The sequence below is a fragment of the Schistocerca gregaria genome, chromosome 2 (assembly GCF_023897955.1).
Source record: "Schistocerca gregaria isolate iqSchGreg1 chromosome 2, iqSchGreg1.2, whole genome shotgun sequence".
Classification (NCBI taxonomy): Eukaryota; Metazoa; Arthropoda; class Insecta; order Orthoptera; family Acrididae; genus Schistocerca; species Schistocerca gregaria.
The window spans coordinates 255,245,341-255,263,928 of NC_064921.1; the positions used below are offsets into that span (position 1 = coordinate 255,245,341).

General features: G+C 43.9%; 1 protein-coding gene across 1 annotated transcript in view; it reads right to left on the bottom strand.

The window, feature by feature from the left end:
- The window catches only part of LOC126336809 (myosin-VIIa), a 434,397-nt gene that overhangs the window by 245,694 nt on the left and 170,115 nt on the right, over positions 1–18,588 (bottom strand). The gene's annotated exons all lie outside the window — the stretch shown is intronic.

The following is an 18,588-nucleotide window of genomic DNA, read 5'->3' on the forward strand; positions in this document are numbered from 1 at the left end:
TCTGCGACAATACGTCCGAACCAAAAACTATCCAAAGCTTAGCGAACGTGAAAGTCTATTTATTTGTTTATAAGTATGCCTGCAAAATGTGATATCGATGACTTGTTCAACACGTGTAGTGTTTGACGACTGAAATGTGTTTAATTTGAGATCCTCGGGTAGTGTACTGTGGAGTATAGCTGGATTTACATAATTTTCCCTTCTCTTTTCATGAACAATGTGTGTCATATAACAGGGTCTAGCACGCGCAAATGAAACAATATTGAATTTTATTTATCGTCAGTATCTGTGTAATTCTGCATCCATCTAGTCTAAAGTGAATACCAAGATAAAACTCTGTACAAATATCTGATCATCATTACACTGTAAACAAAGATTATCAATATGCGGACTGATTAAAAAAAAAGAGCGCTGCTGCTGTTCAAATAGCCCTGAGCACTATGGGACTTAACTTCTGAGGTCATTAGTCCCCTAGAACTTAGAACTACTTAAACCTAACTAACCTAAGGACAGCACACACATCCATGCCCGAGGCAGGATTCGAACCTGCGACCGTAGCGGTCACGCGGTTCCAGACTGTAGCGCCTAGAACCGCTCGGCCACTACGGCCGGCGCTGGTGCTGTATTTTGTGGTCGGATGAGCTCTCTTGCTGTATCGATTGAAACTAGAATGTCAGTTTATGTGGAAACTCTTTTTCATTAAATAGATGTAAAAAACTTTGTTTACAGGCTTTATCACTTTGCAATCACTTTCATTGAAAGTAATAGTGTAAGTATTTATTTTTGGTCAAATCGAATTACTTAAGTACTGAGGCACTTCGCTAGGTTCGTGAACTATTTAAGCGCCATTTTGCGCACGATTGTATTTTGTGCACGATTGTACTTAAGTTACCATATCAGATAGAATCTGCAATCATTGGAGTTTTACGATGTCCGATATTACTCCTAAATATTGTTTTACTGAAAGGAAAACATCTGTTCTTTTCGTGATCGATTACAAATTACCAAACGAATCGTCTGCCAAGCTAACTGCGGGTCGTAGCTACTTTTTCTTGAAATCATTTAAAAAAAAACATGAAAAAGAAATACTTTCACCTTTTGGCTCCCGTTTTTCTTATAACATTGTCGCCAATGATAATTTCCTATGGCTGGTTGACGTAACCTAAATCTTGACGACTGCAACAGTCAGGGCCTAAGTCAAATATTCCAAAATACGGACGGTAGCCGCGCATGCCTGAGGAGGCATTTTTCACAATTTGAGATGTTTGACACCACAAACGGTCGTCAAGCCACAGTCACTAAAACAAGGATTCCCTTAAAAGGTTACATAACTAATTTCAACGCATTGAGTCGTCATTTTCAAATGTAATCAAAAACCTGGACAAATGCATTAATAATTCCAAGCACGCTTCTTTCGAATATTACGAAAAATACACTAAAACCAGTAAACTGAAGCAAAGGCAGCAGAAGCAGGTCAAAAGATGTCATAACAATTTTTGGTTGATAAGTCTTTTCACACCTTAATGTTGTGAAATGGCTGATCCATCGAAAATTATCATGACGTCTTGTGACCCGTTTCTTCTGCCTTTACTTCAGTTTATTGGTTTTAATGTATTTTTCATAATATTTGAATAATATGGCCGCTATCAACAGGGGATCTCAAGTTGATTCCGTATTTCTAGATTTCCGGAAAGCTTTTGACACCGGTCCTCACAAGCGACTTCTAATCAAGCTGCGGAGCTATGGGGTATCGTCTCAGTTGTGCGACTGAATTCGTGATTTCCTGTCAGGAAGGTCGCAGTTCGTAGTAATAGACGACAAATCATCCAGTTAAACAGAAATGATATTAGGTGTTCCCCAGGGAAGCGTCCTGGGGCCTCTGCTGTTGCTGATCTGTATAAATGACCTGGGTGACAATCTGAGCAGTTCTCTTAGATTGTTCGCAGATGATGCTGTAATTTACCGTCTAGTAAGGTCATCCGAAGACCAGTATCAGTTGCAAAGCGATTTAGAAAAGATTGCTGTATGGTGTTTCAGGTGGCAGTTGACGCTAAATAACGAAAAGTGTGAGATGATCCACATGAGTTCCAAAGAGACATCCATTGGAATTCGATTACTCGATAAATAGTACAATTCTCAAGGCTGTCAATTCAACTAAGTACCTGGGTGTTAAAATTACGAACAACTTCAGTTGGAAGGACCACATAAATAATATTGTCGGGAAGGCGAGCCAAAGGTTGCGTTTCATTGGCAGGACACTTAGAAGATGCAACAAGTCCACTAAAGAGACAACTTACACTACACTCGTTCGTCCTCTGTTAGAATATTGCTGCGCGGTGTGGGATCCTTACCAGGTGGGATTGACGGAGGACAGCGAAAGGGTGCAAAAAAGGGCAGCTCGTTTTGTATTATCACGTTATAGGGGAGAGAGTGTGGCAGATATGATACACGAGTTGGGATGGAAGTCATTACAGCATAGACGTTTTTCGTCGCGGCGAGACCTTTTTACGAAATTTCAGTCACCAACTTTCTCTTCCGAATGCGAAAATATTTTGTTGAGCCCAACCTACGTAGGTAAGAATGATCATCAAAATAAAATAAGAGAAATCAGAGCTCGAACAGAAAGGTTTAGGTGTTCGTTTTTCCCGCTCGCTGTTCGGGAGTGGAATAGTAGAGAGATAGTATGATTGTGGTTCGATGAACCCTCTGCCAAGCACTTAAATGTGAATTGCAGAGTAGTCATGTAGATGTAGAAGCGTGGTTGCAATTATGTACATTTCAAAATGACAACTCGGTGCGTTGAAATTAGTTGAGTAAGCTTTTGATAATTTCATTGTTTAATGACTATGGCCTGGCGATCGTTTGTGGTGTCAAATGAACATTTTAAATTTCATTCAGTCACACTCCTTGACGACAGTTGTGTCGAAATACAATTTTCACGAATTGCTAACGTGTTTTCACTGCGACATAATGAAGTGTACTACCTTGAATTGTAACGTCGGTTTGTTTAGTCACGTGATCACGTTAGTTCCTGCTAGGGCTTTGTCGAGTAAAAATTCTTAAGTAACAAAATAATAAAATTTGCTATTTACGTCTGTTTCATACGTCAACTCACTCACACTGACTGACTACGGCTTCTCTGCATGGAATAATACATTTCACAAACGTTGCTGGTCCTTAGTATCTCCACTATGTCATGTACCGCTCCCTACAGTGTAAGATTTCCATGACCTGCTCAACAGTAAACAATGTGGACGCAAATCATTGAAAAATAAGAGTTTTGGACGCTCTATTGACCTGTGACGTCTTATACACATTTCAACAAACAGGCGGAGTGGAACTTAGACCTACGCTTGGATCTCCAGACTGACTGTGTTCGTTGACGATTTGTGGCATTCCGCAAGCGCTGTAGCCAGAGTGATTAGCGATAGCCCCGTCTTTGTAATGGCTAGCCGTTGTACTTACTGAAATCGGGGAGCTACACTGTTATACGGTTTCAGTTCGTAACTGGGAAGAGATTAACTTGTCGACCAGGCTGCATGGGCGTTTAGACGGTTTCCTGTGTTGACCTATCCAAACTCGCATCCGATATGCAGTTTGCTTCACGTAAAGATGATTTCTAATAACCAATCCACAAATTATTAAGCCTTAACATTATTAACTGGAAAGTCTTGAATGAACCTTAAAATACGATGGAAAGTAGCAAGGTTATATTAACATTCGAAGGAAGTACAAGCATCAACTTCTGCTGACTGCGAACATCGCTTTGTGTTGAGTCAATGTTACTGCTGCGCTGTATGAGTGATTTACACTTTTTTGCTCGTGTATTTTCCCCCAAATGAAGCATGTTTGACCATATACAATGCTCAATAGCCCGCTTAGTAATGTACGTATCGTAGAAAATCTTCAAGCTATCGTTGTGAAAATTCACTAATACCGCTGTGGAGTGTACTGGAGGGCACAGCCAATGTTCGGTTTATTGCCCTACCGGCTTCCTGCTTTTTCAGTTGCGCTAGTGTGCGCTTTGTTTCTGAGACATACACTTACCACGTTGTGAAACATTCCTTTCACCCTCTCTCGTAGCTTACGTGGCAGAGCGCGAAATGTAACTCGCAACAGCAGCCGAAGAAACACACACACACACACACACACACACACACACACACAATGGCTGCGATGTGCGGCGCGCGCTTCGATATACTACACCGCGGAAGCTGTCTAACCTGGGTTAATCTTCTGGCTAATCCAAACTTAATAATTAAATCCTTGTAGCTACTCTGGAAGATTCCGAGATCCCTCCACTAGACCGCAAAATGTACACCGCTAACAGTTCACACACCGCCTCCAACTTACTCCTAACATCTCACACCGGTAATCTCCACAAAAACAAATGAGAAATACCAGGCCAAAGTCACTTGGCGAAGAAAACAATACACCAAAACATTGCACCTCAAAATTCCACGGAGGCGAAAGGGATTTGGTTTCAGTCAGACCTCACTAAGCTTATCCAGCACTAGGCGAAAATAAGCCACTGCCTGCTAAGAGGATTGGCACGCGTAACAGCACTCTTGCTTACGAAACTTATTTCTTTTATTTTTATTGTACAAGAAACGTAAATGCTATAGACATTGGATAACTGCTACAGCATTCACAATTAATTTGGCACTCTTCACATTACAACAACATATATACCTATGTAGTGCAAATCTCCTTCGTTACGTTTTTTTAAGTGTTTTTAGGTTACTTAACTGAACATGGTTACCGGTTTAGAAATGATGCAGTTCAGCATACGGTTCACACGCTTTCGTCAAATCATATGTTGGCTCTGAGCACTATGGGACTCAACTGCTGTGGTCATTAGTCCCCTAGAACTTAGAATTACTTAAACCTAACTAACCTAAGGACATCACACACATCCATGCCCGAGGCAGGATTCGAACCTGCGACCGTAGCAGTCGCACGGTTCCGGACTGCGCGCCTAGAACCGCGAGACCACCGCGCAAAAAAACATATGTTACGTTGATTTAGAGGTGAATTCTCCTATGAAAACGATATTTCAGAGTCACAGGTGTGTGACACCGATGGTTGCACACTAGAGGCTTATGTCAGAATGCAACTTACGTCAAATGTCCGTCTGAAACACACACACACTTACACACACACATACATAGACCCGCGCGCGTAAGTTTTCATTATTACACACATTCGTTCGGTCACAGAACAAATTACCAATGCGCACCATGTGTTTTGACTCACTCATAACACAGGAACGCAAATGAAGAGCGGTTACAAGAACACGTGCGTGAAAGACTCGATTGTTCTAATGCGAGTCGGTGGGTCTTTATGTTTCCAGGAGCCAAATGTTACGTCCTCGCTGCTAATGACAAATAGGTGATAGGTGGCCAAAGGGATCTGTCTTCCCAGGAATCTGGACAGGCAAGCAAAAGATTAGTTGACACAAGTGCACTTAAAATAAATGTATCTTACTTGACTTGCGCGAAAAAACTGCTAAACTGTTTACAACTTGTGGCAGATTCGGCTAGCTACACTGAAGAGCCAAAGCAACTGGCACAACTGTCTAATATCGTGTAGGGGCCGCTCTAGCATGCCGAAATGCCATGGACTCGACTAATGTTTGAAGAAGTGCTGGAGGGAGCCAATATCATCCATTGTGTAGGGCTGTCCACAAATTCGTAAGAGTACGAGGGAGTGGAGACCTCTTCTGAACAGCACGTTGCAAGGCATCCCAGATATTCTCAACAATGCTCATACCTGGAGAGTGTGGTAGCCAACGGAAGTGTTTAACCTCAGTACTCCTGGAGTCACTCTGTAGCAATATTGGACGTGTGGGGTGTCGCATTGTCCTGCTGGACTTGCCCAGATGGTTCAAATGGCTTTGAGCACTATGAGACTTAACATCTGAGGTCATCAGTCTCCTAGAACTTAGAACTACTTAAACCTAACTAACCCGTTTTTAATATCCTATATTTAACAGTTTTAAACATGGCTGTTTCTCAGCAATAGTATACAATTTTCAAACATACAAATTACACCTCCAACCTGTTGCAAATAACTAGGTTTCGACACCTCTAAAACGGTCTTCGTCAGAATGAAATTTTGAGAAACCGTAAAATTACATTGCGATAAAGCATTGGTCAGAGTTTAGAGCAGTTATGCCCAAGTCAGAAATAAAATAAAACACATTCCAGCCTTCGGCACGTATGCCTCGCTAGGAACAACATCAGACTTGAACGCGTTTATTTTATTTTTGACTTGAGCATAGCTGCTCTAAACTCTGACCATTGATTTGTCGCAATGTAATGTTACCGTTTCTCAAAATTTCGTTATGATGAAGACACCCTTCCAGGTGTCGAAACCTAGGTGAGTGTACAAAATAGTTATTTGCAGCAGGTTGGCGATATAGTTCCTATGTTTGAAAATACTTTATTTAATGTAAAATCCAGTTTCATTTGAACAGGACAATAACATATGCCTCCATTTCCCAAAAATGCCATATCTGCGTAATGTTTAACTGTATCGCATCACCTTCGACACTCGTGCACTTCGTAAACACACTGTTTTCATGGTTACAAATGGTTCAAATGGGTCATAGCACTATGGAACTTAACATCTGAGGTCATCAGTCCCCTAGAACTTAGAACTACTTAAACCTAACTAACCTAAGGACATCACAAACATACATGCCTGAGGCAGGATTCGAACCTGCGACCGTAGCAACAGCGCGGTTCCAATCTGATGCTCCTAGAACCGCTTCGCCACAGCGGCCGCCCATGAGTTAGAAGTGAGTCAAAGCGCAATATGGTCCAACGACGGTGTATAGTAATGAAAACCAAAGTGTGTGTGAAACTGTGAAATTACACGTTGGAGACTTTGCGTAAGGTGCGTTTTAACACAAGTCAGTCGAGCAACCATCATTATTATACCTTTGTAACTGTGAATTTATGCTCGGGCAACCAACGTTGCATGTGTTTCGACTAAAGCATACAAGCCCTCTATTGATGAACCATATCAATTCGAAGAAGCTGGTAACTGCAGCTTTTCAACAAAGTAACCTAAAACTAGTTTGTGGCTGGTTGCTGCTGTATGCCATCAACCATTTATGAAACTATATTTCCAGAAAAAATCCGATCAGATTCTCTGTAATGGAGAAGCCAAAGCGCGCGTGGAAAATAAACGTAACAATGCAGCAAGACAAAGGAATTTTACAAGCTGCGACATCGTCGTAATAAGTTTTCTTTAATTTACGTCTATGTCCACAAACGTTTTGTTAACAGATTACCGGTTTCGGTCTTTAATGACCATCATCAGATCTGTTTTATAAAAACAAAGTCCTAATGTACTGCAGCCATCGTGGCATCGTCAAATGTTAAATGCGGAATCAGCACCAGCACCGTCAAATACATATAAATAACATCACATGCACGAGTCATGTTGTCAATAGTACTACTGTTTAAAACCAATTTTAATTTATAAATCGACTACTGAACAGCGTTCACCTTAAAGCGAAATAGTCAGCTATTTACACGTTAGAAAGCGTTTCGATATTCTGAATATTTACGAAATGTTAGCGTTGCCCACGATACGTCTTTTCCAAAGCTGCAGTTGTAATACCGTACGGCAGTCCCGGCGACCCTTCAGAACGTGCCGCGATGCGGTCGCTGCTAGCGCCTGGAGCGCTCGCCGTATGCCAGCTGGGATCAACGGCCGCGTCATACACCTGCCGGCCAATCACAGCCGCGCCGCCTGCCTAATGGCTGCCAATCAACGCAGTTTGACCTCGCACTTGGGACCATCATCTAGGCTTATGTTTTTCTGACGGCAAGCGATGGGGGCGGAAGACGCTCATGACTCGCGGCGCGGTGGCTATTTTCGAGTCACGAATTACGGAAGATTGCTTGTCCCAGCGTCCAACTCTTTCTTGGCAGACCTTTATCTCTTGTTCCTGCTGGAAGTATTGCATCATATATTTTGGGAGTAGTTGTGCCTTCGTTGCAGATGGGAACACTACTCCCCGATTTTTTTTTTGTTTTTGTTTTTTCGGCTTTCTCGTTTCTAATATACGTTGAGGTGACAAATTCCATGGAATTCCCCCTAATATCGTGTCGGACTTCCTTTGCCAGACTAGTGCAGCAACTCAACGTGGCATGGGTTGAACAAGTCATTGGAAGTCCCCTGCAGAAATGATGATCCATGCTGCGTCTCTATTATGTCCCACAAATGTTCGATAGGAATCATATCCGGCGATCTGGATGGCCAAATCATTCGCTCGAACTGTCCTGAATGTTTTTCAAACGAACAGTTGTATCTTGGTGACATGTTCGCTAACATGAAGTCCATGAGTGGCTGCGAATGATCACCAAGTAGCCGTACATACCCATTTCCAGTCAATGAACGGTTCAGTTGGACCAGACGAGGTAGTTCATTCCATGTAAACACAGCCCATTATGGAACCATTACCAGCTTGCACGGTGCCTTGTTGACAACTAGGGTCCATGGCTTCGTAGGATCTTCTCTCTTGGACGGCCTTGTGACCGAGTGGTTCTAGGTGGTTCAGTCCGGAACCGCGCTGCTGCTGCTGTCGCAGGTTCGAATCCTGCCTCAGGCGTGGATGTGTGTGATGTCCTTAGGTTAGATAGGTTTAAGTAGTTCTAGGTATAGGGGACTGATGACCTCAGATGTTTAGTCCCACAATACTTAAAGCCATTTGAACCATTTTTTTTATCTGCTCTACACGCAACTTTACCATCAGCTCTTACCAACTGAAGTCGGGATGCATCTGACCAGGCCACGGTTTCCCAGTAGTCCAGGCTTCAACCAATATGGTCACGAGCGCAGCAGAGGTGCGCAGGAGATGCGCTGCTGTTAAAGGCACTCGCGTCTGTCGTCTGCTGCCATAGTCCACTATCGCCAAATTTCGCCGCATTGTCCTAACGGATACGATCGTCGTACGTCCCACATTGATTTCTGCGGTTATTTCATGCAGACAATTAGCATTGACAACACTATGCGAACGCCGCCGCCACTGCGTTGTCGTGGTGAGAGGAAATGCCTGAAATTTGGTACTTTCGGAACACTCTTCAACACTGTAGGTCTCGGAATATTGCACTTCCTGATGATTTCCGAGATGGAATGTCCGATGCATTTAGCTCCAACTACCATGCCGCGTCCAAAGTTTTTCAATTCGCTTCGTGCGGCCATAGTCACGTCGACACCTTTTCACATAGATCACCTGAGTACAAATAATAGCACCTCCAATATATTGGCCTTTTATAACTTTTATATCTACACGTACATGAATACTCTGCAATTCAGTGCCTGGCAGAGGGATCATCGAACCATTTTCATACTACTTCTCTACCATTCCACTCTCGAATGGTGCGTAGAAAAAAGGAACATCTAAATCTTTCCGTTCACGCTCTGATTTGTCTTACTTTATTACGATGATCCTACGTAGGTGGGTATCAACAAAATATTTTCGCATTCAGAAGAGAAAGTTGATGACTGAAATTTCGTAAATACATCTCGCCGCCAAGAAAACCTCCTTTGTTTCAGCGACTGCCACCCCAACTCGTATATCATATCAGTGACACTCTAACCCCTATTGCGCGATAACATGAAACGAGCTGCCCTTCCTTGCACTTTTTCGATGTCCTCCGTTAATCCTACCTGGTAAGGATCCCATTCCGCGCAGCAATATTCCAGCAGAGGGCGGACAAGTGTAATGTAGGTTGTCTCTTTAGTGAGTTCGTCTTATCTTCTAAGTGTTCTCCCAACAAAGCGTAGTCTTTGTTTTCGCCTTCCCCACAATATTATCTATGTGGTCTTTCCAATGTAAGTTGCTCGTAACTGTAATTCCTGGGTATGTAGTCGAAATGACAGTCCTTGGATTTGTGTGATCTATCGTAAACCCCAAATTTATCCGATTTCTTTTAGTATCCATGTGGATGACCTCGCACTTTTCTTTGTTTAGTGCCAATTGCCACTTTTCGCTCCATACAGGAATCCTCTCTAGATAATTTTGTAATTGGAACAGATCGTCTGATGATTTTACTAGAAGGTAAATTACAGCGTCATCTGCAAACAATCTAAGGGAGGCTGCTCAGATTATCACCTAGATCATTTATGTAAATCAGGAACAGCAAAGGGCCTATGACACTACCTTGCGGAACGCCAGATTTGACTTCTGTTCTACTCTATGATTTACCGTCTATGACTACGGAGTGTGACCTCTCTGAGAGGAAATCACGAATCCAGTCACAGAACTGAGACGATTATATGCACGCAATTTCATTGATAGTCGCTTTTGAGGCACGGTATCAAGAGCCTTCTCGAAATCTAGGAATATGGAATAGATCTGAGATCCCTTGTCGACAGCATTCATTACTTCATGGGAATAAAGAGCTAGAGCTTTAGTGCACAAGAACGATATTTTCTGAATCCATGTTGGTTATGTATCAATAAGTCATTTTCTTGAACGTGATTCATAATGTTAGAGTTCAGTATGTGCTCCAAAATCCTTCTGGATATTGAGGTCAGTGATACTACCGACATCCGTTTATGCGCTCAATGGATACTTCGATAAAAATAACAGAACGATTGACAGTCTGGCATGGGGAGGGCGAAGGTGCTTTTAAGTTTTGGAAACAGACGAAATTCGAATGGGGCTATGTCGGGATTGTATAGAGAAAGATCGATGAGAGTAAGCCCAAGGCGTCGGACTGTTGCAGGTAGCGCAGCGCTCGTGTGTCGTCACGCATTTTCATGCTGAAGGAGAGTGTAGACGAACTCTTCGAATAGAAAATTCGATTAAGGCACGCTGTTTCTCCCGCACCGACACAGCTACATTACACACCACAGTGCTACAATTCGGAGCTCTGCGTATTTGTAGACATGAAGAATAAAGATGCAGAATGTTACTAACGTTATTTGTATTTAAAAAGCTTTTAGAGTTTTCGCATAAAAACTTCGGAGGCGTTACTTTTCAGTTGGCTCTCGTAATATATGCACGAGTAGGAGAGTGCAGTGCATTCTTATCATGTTATTTGTCATAGCAAACAGGAGCGTGAAATTCGGTATCAGTACGTAGCCTGCCTCTCAGGAATAGCGATGACGAGTGAGGTGATGCAATGGTTATGACATTGGGGCTCGAATTTGGGAGGACGGCAGTTCAAGTTCCCGTCTGGTTTTTCATAGTTTTCTTAAATAGTATAAGGCACATGCCGAGATGATACCTTGGAAAGGGCACAATGGAATTTATTTTCCATTCGGAGCTAGCGATCCGTCAAATTACCTCGTCATCGACGGGACATCCCTCAGTCTCCTTTTTTCCTGTTTGGGACGGCATCGTGGGTACACTGAACTTAACGTGCCGATACTAAGGGCAGGTCATTATGAATTGTCACATGCACGATGTGCAACACACACTGCGATGGAGTTTTAAATTGTATGCAGGACACTGACACGAAGCTCGGCGACGAGGAAACCCATTACCACATCTGCGGTGGCTGGAGGGAGATAATAGCAATGGAAATTTCTTACAGCACCAGGGGTCCACCCGTACCGGCTACTTCAGTCGCATGCCATCGCGTAACAGCTAGTTCCTCATTGCCTGTGAGTTCAATAAATAACTTTGATCACTAGTGGTTGTCCTAGAGTGAGACTTCTAAAATTACGGTGACACAATGGTGCCACGCACACAGTCTTATTCGGAACGTAGTGTCAAGGCTTTCACCCAGAAGGATCCCCATCGAAATCTGGTGGAGGTAGCAGTTTCCATCATTGGAATTTGGCGGACAATTGTGAAGATATGATGACGTGCTTTTGTTGTGGTCATCAGTTCGGAGGCTGATTTGGAGCTAGTTTATCCTGTACAGGATATAATTACCGCAGCTGACATCCATTTCTACCCGGTTACTGCTGTCGAGAATTGTTCTCTCTCTGCTGTTTGCGTAAATGTTAAATTTTAGTACCTATGTGCATTACGGGAAATTACGAAGACTTACGTAAAAATTTCATAGAACACATGGAAATATCACTGAAGCTCTGGGCTGCTGAGTCGTATTGTGAAGGTCATTTGGGCTACGAGTTGCCGCTCGATCGAGTGTCGGAAGTTTCACACTGAAGTGACGACAGTCAGGAATGGGTTCCAACGGCCGCACGACGGGAATTATACAGACGTTGAACGTGGAATGATATTTGGAAGAAGACACATGGAACTTTCCATTTCTCATATGGTTAGGAAATTCAATACTTAGAATCCCACAGTGTCGTGTGTACGAGAATACCAAAACTCAGGCATTACCTCTTCCCACGGACAACGCAGTGGCCAACGGCCTTCACTTAAGGACCGAGAGCAGCGGCGTTTGCGTAGAGTTGTCAGTGATAATTGCCTGGCGTGAAATAACCGCAGAAATCAATGTGTGACGTACGACGGTCGGATCTTTAGGACAGTGCGGCAAAATCAGGCGGTAATGGAGTATGGCAGCAGACGACCGATACGAGTCTCTTCGCAAACAACACGGCATCGTCTGCGGCGTCTCTCCTGGGCTCGTGACTATATCGGTTGGATGCTTGAGGACTGGAAAACCTTGGCCCGGTCAGATGAGTTCCGATTTCAGTTGGTAAGAGCTGATGATAGGGTCTCAGTGCGGCGCATACTCCACGAAGCCACGGACTGAAGTTGTCAACAAGACATTGTGCAACCTGATGGCAGCTCCATAATGGAAATTATTCTGTTTGGCTATTTGGAGACCATTTGCAGCCTTATTTAGATTTCACGTTCCCAAATAACGATGGAGTTTTTGTGGACGACAATGCGCTAAGTCACCGGGCCACAGTTGTTCTCGCTTTATTTGAAGAACAGTCTGGACAATTCGAGCGAATCATTTGGTCACCCAGGTCGCTCGACATGAATCCCATCGAAAATTTATGGCACATAATCAAGATATCAGTTCGTGCACAAAGCACCGGCAACACTTTCGCTTATTATGGACGGCTCTAGAAGCAGCGAGGATCAATGTTCCTGCAGCCGGCCGGGGTGGCCGAGCGGTTCTAGGCGCTACAGTCTGGAGCCGCGTGACCTCTATGGTCGCAGGTTCGAATCCTGCCTCGAGCATGGATGTGTGTGATGTCCTTAGGTTAGTTAGGTTGAAGTACTTCTAAGTTCTAGGGGACTGATGACTTCGGAAATTAAGTCCCATAGTGCTCAGAGCCATTTGAACCATTTTTTTTTTATTCTGCATGGGCCTTCCATCTATTTGTTGAGTCCATGTCACGTCGAGTTGCTGCACAGCCGGGCAAAAGGAAGTCCGGCACGATATTAGGTGGTGTCCCAAGACTTTTGTCACATCAGTGTAAAGTTTACAAGCGCGCAGTACGTGCTGCATATCTTGACTATCCGTGTTCTTTCGCTAGCAGACACACTCTGTTCCAATCTGGGAATCCAATGCGTATTTAGCAGCACAAAACGAAGACTAATGAATGATGGATGACAGCATTCCAGTGACAGACAGAAGCCGATGCTATGTAGGTCCCGCCTGGGAAGCGTTGCACGACTAGGGCACGACCCGTACGGTGTGTGTTCCGCGCCGTAATGTAGCCAGCTGGATGCCGACCACGTCTGCCCTGAGCCGATGCGGTTCCCAGGACGGTGGCAGATCAAACGCTTCCTCTTGCCATGTCTGTCCCGCCTTCCGAGACGCACGTTTACTGGTACAGCCCACGTCTGCATTCCTCGGCTGTGGTCGCGTTAGGCTAGCAAGTAGCGATGGCGGTTATAGCTGAAACAACGGGTTTTAGTGTATACTAGTTTTGTTTTGTCTCCATGTTAACGTGGCAATTGAAACCGCTGAAACTAACCGGTTTTCGAAATAACAAATTTTCGGTTTTTCATTTGCTATTATTTCCTGTCATAAACGTAGACTTCAAACAAAGATTGAAAAATCTAATGAAGGTGAAGGTTCAAAAAAAAAAAAAAAATGGCTCTGAGCACTATGGGACTCAACTGCTGTGGTCATTAGTCCCCTAGAACTTAGAACTACTTAAACCTAACTAACCTAACGACATCACACACATCCATGCCCGAGGCAGGGTTCGAACCTGCGACGGTAGCAGTCGCACGGTTCCGGACTGCTCGCCTAGAACCGCGAGACCACCGCGGCCGGCGAAGGTGAAGGACTAGGAGATGTAGATCCATATGGGGTTGAAGCTGTGGCAGCAATCTGCCTAACTGCCTCTGGCAGAGACAGCGAAGATGAAGGAGACGGACATGGGACGGAGAGGGCGAATGGTCACAAGTTGATGTTTTCATCCTGAAGCAACCACAAAATTAAGGCTTCAGTTATGAATATACCAGTCAAATTTACCTACTCCTCCAAAGAACATTTGTGATATTTTCCCTATGTATGATTTCGCAAGTTTGTTGAGCCTCCTCCCATTTTTAGTGTATTAAAGCTAATGAAGCAATATACTTCATTGCTATCTCAATGGTAGCATTCTACAAGATCACCGATGTCAGAGGGCGACAGCAAGAAACTACTGTACAGATCAAGCGGGAGCACACTAAATGTACACTCATACTGATAGGTCACGCCGTATGCCAATCGCTATGACACTGTCTCAGCAACATTGTAACGATCCTTCGTCATGTGTTTGCTGCTAGTTTATAACTGTCTCCTTTGTTATTAAAATCGGACATAACTTTTCCCACTTTCCATAACCACCAATATTCCAAAACAGCAATTTTACGAACAAACATTACATTATTTTTTACCATAGATTTATTTAATAAACGAAAAATTTTAACATGTCTGGTATGACAAATTGATATGCTTTTTTCGTCCAATTATTAAAAGAAAAATCGAAAACCTCTAATAGTCGATTACAAACAAATACGGAAAGTACCACTTGTTCAGAATTAAAATACCGGTTTTAACCGATTTGTTCTTCCTACTCCTACTGGCGAGTCGATTCCTGAAATGTTAGTTACCACCAGATGCCTTTAATAGGTTCCACAACGAAACATTGTCTCGAAATTTGGTAGAAAATCCGAAGAAATTCTGGTCGTATGTAAAGTACACAAGCGGCAAGACGCAGTCAATACCTTCGCTGCGCAGTGCCGATGGTACTGTTATCGACGACTGCGCCGCTAAAGCGGAGTTATTGAACGCAGTTTTCCGAAATTCCTTCACCAGGGAAGACGAATGGAATATTCCAGAATTTGAAACACGAACATCTGCTAGCATGAGTTTCTTAGAAGTAGATACCTTAGGGGTTGCGAAGCAACTCAAATCGCTTGATACGGGCAAGTCTTCAGGTCCAGATTGTATACCGATTAGGTTCCTTTCAGATTACGCTGATACTATAGCTCCCTACTTAGCACTCATATACAACCGCTCGCTCACCGATAGATCTGTACCTACAGATTGGAAAATTGCGCAGGTCGCACCAGTGTTCAAGAAGGGTAGTAGGAGTAATCCATTTAACTACAGACCTATATCATTGACGTCGGTTTGCAGTAGGGTTTTGGAGCATATACTGTATTCAAACATTATGAATCACCTCGAAGGGAACGATCTATTGACACGTAATCAGCATGGCTTCAGAAAACATCGCTCTTGTGCAACGCAGCTAGCTCTTTATTCGCACGAAGTAATGGCCGCTATCGACAGGGGATCTCAAGTTGATTCCGTATTTCTAGATTTCCGGAAAGCTTTTGACACCGTTCCTCACAAGCGACTTCTAATCAAGCTGCGGAGCTATGGGGTATCGTCTCAGTTGTGCGACTGGATTCGTGATTTCCTGTCAGGAAGGTCGCAGTTCGTAGTAATAGACGGCAAATCATCGAGTAAAACTGAAGTGATATCAGGTGTTCCCCAGGGAAGCGTCCTGGGACCTCTACTGTTCCTGATCTATATAAATGACCTGGGTGACAATCTGAGCAGTTCTCTTAGGTTGTTCGCAGATGATGCTGTAATTTACCGTCTAGTAAGGTCATCCGAAGACCAGTATCAGCTGCAAAGCGATTTAGAAAAGATTGCTGTATGGTGTGTCAGGTGGCAGTTGACGCTAAATAACGAAAAGTGTGAGATGATCCACATGAGTTCCAAAAGAAATCCGTTGGAATTCGATTACTCGATAAATAGTACAATTCTCAAGGCTGTCAATTCAACTAAGTACCTGGGTGTTAAAATTACAAACAACTTCAGTTGGAAGGACCACATAGATAATATTGTCGGGAAGGCGAGCCAAAGGTTGCGTTTCATTGGCAGGACACTTAGAAGATGCAACAAGTCCACTAAAGAGACAGCTTACACTACACTCGTTCGTCCTCTGTTAGAATATTGCTGCGCGGTGTGGGATCCTTACCAGGTGGGATTGACGGAGGACATCGAGAGGGTGCAAAGAAGGGCAGCTCGTTTTGTATTATCGCGTTATAGGGGAGAGAGTGTGGCAGATATGATACACGAGTTGGGATGGAAGTCATTACAGCATAGACGTTTTTCGTCGCGGCGAGACCTTTTTACGAAATTTCAGTCACCAACTTTCTCTTCCGAATGCGAAAATATTTTGTTGAGCCCAACCTACATAGGTAGGAATGATCATCAAAATAAAATAAGAGAAATCAGAGCTCGAACAGAAAGGTTTAGGTGTTCGTTTTTCCCGCTCGCTGTTCGGGAGTGGAATAGTAGAGAGATAGTATGATTGTGGTTCGATGAACCCTCTGCCAAGCACTTAAATGTGAATTGCAGAGTAGTCATGTAGATGTAGATGTAGATGTAACACCATCACCGCCGGCCGCGGTGGTCTCGCGGTTCTAGGCGCCCAGTCCGGAGCCGCGCGACTGCTACGGTCGCAGGTTCGAATCCTGCCTCGGGCATGGATGTGTGTAATGTCCTTAGGTTAGTTAGGTTTAAGTAGTTCTAAGTTCTAGGGGACTGATGACCTAAGATGTTAAGTCCCATAGTGCTCAGAACCATTTGAACCATTTGACAACGGGGCCATTTGAGACAGGGATTAGGGAAGGATGGGGGAAGGAAATCGGCCGTGCCCTTTCAAAGGAACCAACCTAAATCTGGATCGTCGGACGCGGATTTGAGGTGTAGTCCTCCCCAATGCGAGTCCAGTGTGCTAACCGCTGCGCCACCTCACTCGTTACCCTAACGGGTTGGGATTTCCTGTAGAACGTACGTATTGCTTTCTAATTGATACGGTATGCGGACTGCAGCAGTTGGCGATCCACAGGGGATACGGGCAATTAGGCAGACTGGTCGTAAATTTAAAACACCTTTCACTCGAAATAAATCGGACCTCAGTGTAGAGCGTCCAATGAGTGTTCATGTTCTGATCGGGTGGTCACCCCTGACGTTGTTTGTAAACATACACATAGCTACCATGAGCGCTACCAACGTGTACAATGTCGCACTCGTATGGAGTGCAGCATTTCAGTTAAGGGCCATTGGAGCGCATTACAGTCACCAGTGGAACAGTAAACACCCATTACGCCACGAAGCACAATAGTGACCAAAGATCAGGTCTGCGTCATCACATCATGCGCAGAAGACTTGTCAGTCACGGAAGTCGCTCCAGGCGTGCATCGAAGTCAAAGGGATTTGGTGCGGATATGGAATCAGTTTCAGTTGACAGGTAGTGTCGAGGACTTGAAGACTGCGAGCTCAACACATACTCAGCATTACCGGTGTCTACGTCTTTTGAGTCAAACGAACTGTGGGCTGACTGCTTGAGAACTAAATTCGACGCTACAGGACATGTATCGCAACAAACTGTTAGGGAGGCCACTGTGTGATCCGAATCGCCATTCCCGACGATCTCGGGGAGCATCACGTTGTAAACCACATCACCATGGACTCCGTTACGGAGTGGCGCTGGGTGTTGTTTTTTGGACGAAACTAGGATCTGTTTGTACCCTGCTAATTGGGGACAACGTACTTGGAGACAGTAAAAGTAATGGAAATGGAACATCAGCTGTATTTTCAAAGTATTAATTATTCAGACTACTAGTTTCGACGCTACGTTTGCTTGATATTCAGGTCCTACTATTCCCCAAATAAGTACTCTCAATCACTGGCTCGTGCATCCAACCATACAATAACCAGGTGCCGTTGACGGGTGTTCATCAGGTGTGTATATTCCAAACGTGTAATGTGTGGATGGTGACTACACGTTCGGAGTATCTTGATGAATAGCGACCACGGCACCTAGTTATTATATGGTTCCTATGATAAATGAGCTAATGACTGGAAACACTTACTTGGTTAATAGCGGGGCCTGAAGATGACGCAAATGTAGCGTCGAAACTAGTCGTCTCAATAATAAATGCGGATGTAGTGTTCTATTTCCATTTATTTTATTGTCAGCCAGTGACCCACGTCTACAAGAAGGGTGGACTTTGTGGAGAACACAGTAATATCGAACATCTCTAACACTGTGACCCACATGTGCAACAAGGTGGCGGTGACGTGATGTTCTCGGGTAGCATTACATGCGGCTCGCTGCATTTCTCGTGGTTCCATTAGTGGGACGGTATCGCCAACATTTTAGTGAAAATTT